Raw genomic sequence first — 7,918 nt, forward strand, 5'->3', positions numbered from 1 at the left:
CTATCTATCACCTGTCTATTTATCTAAATAGATATGTAGAAACATAGATCTATATGATAGCAGTTTGTGAGAACACTCTTGAGTTAGTGTGCCTGCATTATAGATGGAAGAAGTTCAACTTGGAATTATAATGCATGAAAACTGAAAAGTAAGCATAGGCAATAAAAATATTTTAAAACATTAGATTACAAAGAAGGAAGGCAGAGTGACCATTACAGCTGGGAAGATTGATGATTCTTTCCACAGCTTAAATCTTTGTCGATTAGCACATCTATTTTCCTCCTGGAGATATGTTTGTTAGCACTAAATCATGGACCCATCCATACAGACAGGATATACATGTACATATTTTACAACTGCTGGGTATCCAAGTTCTATGCTGGACTCCAAAAATAATGGCTGAGATAGGTAGGGGGCCATCAGTCATTTCCAGGTACCCAGAGCCCCCTCTAAGGCTGATAATGGTTCATGCCTCTTAGATAGTTAGTGGTGGCTTTTATGAGAGTTTATTACTGCTTTCTCCCTTCAAAAGACCCTTCTATCACTGTGCTGCACTGCTCACTTTAATTAGACTGAAAACACAGAGAGAGTGCCAGAGCAAGGAACAGCAAGGAGGGGAACTTGTACGTTAAATAGCCCAGAGATGGGGCACTTAGACCAGCTCTACCAGGAGGCCCAGTAAATGACCCACATAGATGCTCAGGGCAAGGCTTTTTCTCACAGTTCTGAAAAAAAAATGCTGAAAACAAATGGGATTTGAGCAAATCTCCCTTTTCCCCCTGCCCTACTGGTGCTGCTGGTTCTGATTGTTCTGTTCCTGTGACTCAGATTCCCGACTGAGGACAAATGAGCTACTGTTGGGTACTGCTATCAGATCATCTCTCTGGTCCCAATCAGAGCACTCCACATGGAATGGAAATGACCTGGGGACCTAGCCTCAAATGGCCATATTCCAAATGGAGCTAATGTATATTTTCGGTGGGTGTGGGTAGAGGTTAGTGGAGTGGTGTGTCACACTCAGAGGACTGGGAGATATGATATTCTATTTTATGAGCTAGTTTCTGGACTAGGGGGGGGTGTCTGTCAGGTTTGAACTATTAGGGAGTGAGTTGGTATTCTCCTTCTTGCATTGAGTAACAGGGTATCTCTGGCAAGCATATGAGACTCAGTTTAAGTGTCTTTCTAGATTCACATGGTACAACTGCCCACAGATATTATGTGCCCTGGAGCAACTCAGGCTGCCAGCTGTGTGAGCTTCCCTCAGGCTGAGGACTGGGCTTTGCCCTGGCCTCCATTGTACCTGCTGCAGAAGGAGTTCTGGAGGCTCCAGCACCCAGGACTGTGCCCACCAGACCCAGGAGGTGATGGCTCTTCACACAGTGCCAGCCTGAGAGGAGGCATCAGGCCTTAGCTGTGGGGTCTGGCTTCCCCGGAGGCTGCCTGGAAATACTAGCAACAGAACACCAATAACAGAAAGTAAGGAAAATGAATGTCTTATGTGGCAATTTTTGACCAAGTCTGCCTTTAACAATTGCAGGGCCTGCCAAGACTACTAAGACCATTATTTCTAAATATGTAAAAGTTATAGACCAAATTAACCAGTTGTAAAATTAAAAATATGTTGTATCTCCTACCTTGACAGCATACCTTTATAATGACAAGACTTAAAAATATGAATCCAGCTCTATTATTTATAGGAATTAATATTGCTAAAATATCAAAGATGACTGAATTTAATAACCAAGACACATACCTAGGTATTCTGTTGATGGACTAGTGATGTTTTGATGAGTATTAAAATAAAGATATATGTAATTCATAAAGTAAATAAAACTGATTTTTGCCTTATTTCAGCAAAATCACTAATTTACTGTAATTAAGATGTTCATATAAATTGTGTTGAACTGATATTAGTGCTCTAAAAGATGAAAAAATAAAGTATAATTTATTCAAGTGTACATGACTATTTCATCAAAAAGTAAATTTTTAAAAAATGTAAAATAAAGTTACTTTTCACTTCTGTTTTTTAAAACTTTTTCTTTGAAATAATGAATATAAAGTTAGTTTTATATTTTTATATTAAAATTAAAAAGAAAATACAAATTAATATTAGGTATGAAATCAAATTTATTTAAGTAAATCTTAAAACATTTACTTCATTTTAAAATTTCATATTAAATCAATACATATATTTATTAAACAAAACTATTCTCAGTGGAAGGGTTCAAACTTTTTTCCAGCTGTCAATGTAAACAATCAGCAATATATTTTACATACTGTATGTCCAGATCTACATATAGTTTATATAAATTTAAGAGTAATATGAATTATTCACTATTGCAGAATATCTTTTCACCACCATGAGTGGCAGTTGTAATTACTGCATTAATTTTGGGGTACTTCTAGGATGCAGACTGGGTAGTGGAGGATGCTCAACATTTCCAGAAAACGATACTTTGTCATGCAAGAGTCTGTTGCACCCTGCTAAAGTGTTTCCACTGATCAAATTAATGTCACATCCTGGAGTGCATCATGTTTGCACCAGCAGTGGCCCACCCTGGGGTTCTGCATAAGGATGATACACAGGGTAGGCAATGCAGAGAAGTATTTCTCTGGAGCCTGTGTAATATTAGCTATGACAGCAAATATTTAGAGTTAAGGGTTGCTCTGTGCCAGAGCCGAGTGACAGAGGTGGCCATGTATTTTGTAATGCATTATTTTTCTTGTGAGTGCTTATACTCTGTAGAACCTTAAAGAAACAAAACAGGGTCCAATATCAGGGGTCTCTCCTTCCTCGACCAAGGAAAGGAAGAAGAAGAGAATGAGCTTATGGATATATTCCTTTCCTTCTCACGGTTCAATTCCTGGTCAGGACACATGCCTGGGTTGTGGGCTCATTCCTCAGGGTGGGGCGTGCAGGAGGCAGACATGAAACAATCTATAATAATAAAAGCATAATATGCTAATTAGACCAGACAGCCAAACGACCTTCCGGATGTCATTTTGGACGTCCTTCTGAACGAAGCCATGGCAGCAGGGGCCAAGGCACAGGCAGTTAGGGGTGATCAGGCAGGCAAGTGAACAGTTAGGGGCAATCAGGCAGGCAGGCAAGCAGTTAGGGACAATCAGACAGGCAGGTGAGTGGTTAGGAGCAAGTGCAGAGGCAGTGGCGGGAGTCTCTCCTGCCTCCACGGCAGCATGAAGGATGTCTGACTGCTGGCTTAGGCCCAGGGATCAGGCCTAAACTGTCAGTCAGACATCCCCTGAGGGCTCTCGGATACAAGAGGGCACAGGCCGGGCTGAGAGACCCCCCTCCTCCCCAAGTGCATGAATTTTTGTGTGCCAGGCCTCTAGTAAATATATATTTTTTAAAAGAAGAAAACCACATTGTTTTTTAAAAAAAAGAATGCTAGATAAACTACCTGTTAACAAAGTTCCAGAATTTCATCCTAATAATATGATTCAGAGTTTAGAGGAACACCTCTGATGTAGGGAGAAGTGTGTTCTATGATGACAGACCTAGTTTGACCCCACAGATGGTGGATCTGTAAGTGGGAGAATGACTCAATGAGTAGAGCCTAGTTTTGGTGTCTAAGGCTTACATCTCAGCACTAACTTTAATATTGGAAAAATGGGTTAGTGTATATATTGGAAAGACTATATGCTTTGGAGTTGAAGGTTCATGGGTTAAAACCTGGGCTCTGACACTTACTGTTCATATGACCTTGAGCAAATTAATCAGCTGAATCTCAGTTTTGTTATCTCCATAACAGGAATGATTAAACTCATTTCAAAAATTTGCTATAAATATGAATAAAAATAAAGAATTTAACTTGGCTAGCACAGTCATGATACAAACAAGATAGACATAGAGGGCAAAATTGTTAAAATATTGAGTGCTTGTCTCTGGAAGGTGGAGTTATGGCTAGATTTTGTGTGACTGGACAAATTACTGCACCTCTCAAAGCCTTCATTTCTTTACTATACATAATGAATAATGATCACAACAATAATAATACTGCTGCTTTCATAGGGTTGTTATAAGAATTTGAATCATAAAAATTAAAAAATAAAGCATTAGGCCCTATCCAGTTTGGTTCAATGGATAGAGCATCGGCCTGTGGACTGAAGGGTCTCAGGTTTGATTCCAGTCAAGGGCACATGCCCAGATTGCAGGCTTGATCCCCAGTAGGGGGCAAGCAGGAGGCAGCCAATCAATGATTTTCTCTCATCATTGATGTTTCAATCTCTCTCTCCCTCTCCCTTCCTCTATCTGAAATCAATAAAAAAATATATATATATTAAAAAATAAAGCATTAGGATACCACTTGGCATGTATCAAGTGCTCAATATATGTTACACATTATGTGTTATTTTAACTTATTTTGCTCTGTTTCTCTGTACTTTGCCAATTTTCTACAAGTAGCCTGCTTTGTATTCTTAATCAGAAAGAAAATGAATGTACTGATTTTAGGAGAAAATGCCCCTTGCCACATATTTCTAAATGGAAGCCAGATTAGGAAGGTGAAAATGAAGCAGCATGTCAGTTGATCCAACTCCATCACACCCTGATGACAGTCACTGAGTGTAATTACATAGTCGCAGTCCCGACAGAGGCATCATGAGTGCTAGAGAATGGATAAAAAGACATGCAAAAATGATGGTCATTTCCAACAGACTCACTTGTCCCTGAACACATCCATGGGGTTTTAGAGGACAACCATCATCACAAACTGGAGCTTTCATAATTATAACAATACGCTAGTCTCTTTAACTTAGTGCTGTCATACTTTTGTAATCAGTGGAATTTCAATTAATTCAGTTAATTAAATGTTGGTGACCCAGAGTGAATTCTATTAATTAATGTTTCTGTATAAAGACATACCAGACCACACAGTGCTTTCCATCAAGCTCGCAGATGGCTGCCCAATTGTAGCTGTCACACTTGCCATGTTGCTGGAAAAGAAAGGGAGAATGATACAGTACACCATGATTCCCAGACCCTGTTCTACATATGTGATGTCAGGGGACCATGAACTCACTAAGAATTGAATATAAAAGTAATGTAAGATTGGGAATGTTCTGGATGGTAGCATTAACTGGAGTACTGTCTCACAGTTGTAGTGTCCATATTTCTCTTTGTGCTTGCAGTCATATCAGGGTTTCATGGTTAACTTAAGGTAGTGGTATTGACTTCACCGTTTCCTGTAGGTGAGCGACAGAAACAATAATTAAGCACTACCTCTAAACCAAATGTAGTAAATATTATATTTTTCTCCTACTCTTTGGGATACTTTGCAAATGTTATTTAATTCTGACAACACTATCAGGATTCACTTTTTTTTTTTTTCGGTTCAGAAGCTCAATGAGATAAATTTACTCTCCTGGTTCACACAACTAGTTATAGAGCTGACGTTTAGATCTGTGACTGCTTGACTCCAAGACTGAGCTATTCCCAATGTTATCTGAGATTATAGAGATTAAAAATATCAGGGGGTGTGGGTGAAATTTGTATTGTATTCACAAAATGTCATGGTCCTAATAGTGTTAGGGCCCAAGTTTTCATCAATGGCTTTGCACTAGGCTCAAGTAAACAACAACAAACCAGTGATTGGCTTGAAAAATAAATAATTGATTCTTATCTATACCTTTGGGACCACTACTATGATAGGAAGGATTTGGGGATGCAGAGCTATTCATATGTTTCTTGAATATACCCAGAAAAATACTTTGCACTTTATAGATTCATTGTCATTAATTCGTTTCAATGAATTCTCTTTCAAATTATTTTACTCGTTTAGAAATAATCCTGGCTACCTGATTGGTGTATGTCTTATGATAGATATTTAATGCCTATGGTTGATAGTCTTTGCAGTAGATATTACTAACCCCTATTATAGATGAGGAAGCTAAGGCTCATGGAGCTGAGTTAATTTGCCCATAATCATATACAAGTAGCCGAGTCAGAGAGAGAGAGAGCTGGTACTGTGTCATTTCCTTCATACCATACTGTCTACTCTGTGCCAGGGATATAGATATACATGACTTGACCTCAAATGCCAGGGCCATGGGAAAAGAGATCAAACCTGAATCTGATCAGGCCTCAGAATGTACCACAAGATGACAACACATACGGAGTGCAGGGGAATATATTAACATAATGAGTATGCAATCAGCAAAATCCAAACCAAGGGGTTTGACATTCTGCAGCACCCTAGTTTGTTCAACAATATGCTGTAAAATTAAAAAACTGAAAGTGATGAAGGGAAGCTATTGATTAAAAATGGCATTAGAGTTGCAGCAATCCATCTCAATATGTTTGCCTTATTTTTATTCTGGTTCAAATAAACTCTAAAAGAATAATGATATTTATGAGACAACTAGAACTTTGAACATTAACTGAATGTCTAATGATATTAAGAACATCTTATTAAAAGGTGTGGAAATGATATTGTAGTTATGTTAACAAAGCAAATACAGATAAGTCAGGGATTAATTTTTAAAAAATATATCATTATTGATTTCAGAGCGAAAGGGAGAGGGAGAGAAAGATAGAAACATCAATGATGAGAGAGAATTATTGGTAGGCTGCCTCCTGCTTGCCCCCTACTGGGGATCAAGCCTGCAACCTGGGCATGTGCCCTTGACTGGAATCGAACCTGGGACCCTTCAGTCCACAGGCTGATGCTCTATCCACTGAGCCAAACCAGCTAGGGCTGGGATTAATTTTTAAATGATGTAGAACGCCAAGGTAGCATATGGGTACAACAAGATCAGTCTTGAATTGATAATTATTAAGTTAGGTTATGAATATATGGGGCTCATTATTCTATCTCTGTTAAAGTTTTCACCATAATAAGTTAAAAATAATATAAATATGGCAAACATAAGATTTAATAAGGCTACACAAGTTTTATAATAGTTTCACATAGCATTCTTTTAAACTTGTAACATTTCAAAGGAAAATATTTAAAGTACTATATTATACTAGAGGCCCGATGCATGAAATTTGTGCAAGGAGCTCGGCCCTCGCAGCCCCGCCTGCCTCGCCCAGCCCTTGCAGCCCTGGCTTCATCCAGAAGGTTGTCTGGAAGGCCATCCGGATGGTTGTTCTGCTGTTCAGTCTAATTAGCATATTAGCTCTTTATTATACTGGTATAGGATATCTTATAATGTGAATATATGAAAGTAATAACAATGTATATAAGTTTAATATATGTATTAAAATATTATACTATACATATGTTTGAAAAGAATGATCCTCTTTGCTGTTACTGAGATTCTGGCCTCACAGAATGTTCTCATCCGTCTCATGTCCCATATGCTGTTTCTGGAAATCTCCTTAGCAGCTTTACATTGAGTTTTTCTGATCAGATATCTTTTCTCATATAAACATGCTTAATTCCTAATTATTTTTTCAAATTCTCATAAATCATCTCTCTGATTCTCCTTTACTTGAAAAAATATGACCTTTAAACTTCCGTATTTACTCATTTACTCATTCATTCATATAACAAATGAATAGGGTTGATTCTTCCATCAATTTGCTATGTGAACACAGACAGGTCTTTGTTTCATCCTGAATCTCAGTTTTCACATCTGAAAAATTATGTACTTGGGTTGTTTGATCTCGTAAGAATTCTTCCAGCTTTACAATTCTACAGAACAATGATTCAATCATTTACTCCTATCTGGCATGCATTACTTTTATTTACATCATGGTGGTACTTCCCATCTGTACTGGACCATCTACACTAATAAAAGAGAAACATGGTAATTAGCGTACGACCGCTACCCTTCCCATTGGCTAATCAGCATATCCTTATGCAAATTAACTGTCAGCCAAGATGGTGGCCGGCAGCCATGCACTGAAGCGAACACATGAGGCTTGCTTGCTCCAGTGACTGCAGACTCCAAC

This window comes from Myotis brandtii, unplaced genomic scaffold (assembly GCF_000412655.1).
Source record: "Myotis brandtii unplaced genomic scaffold, ASM41265v1 scaffold95, whole genome shotgun sequence".
NCBI classification, from domain to species: domain Eukaryota; kingdom Metazoa; phylum Chordata; class Mammalia; order Chiroptera; family Vespertilionidae; genus Myotis; species Myotis brandtii.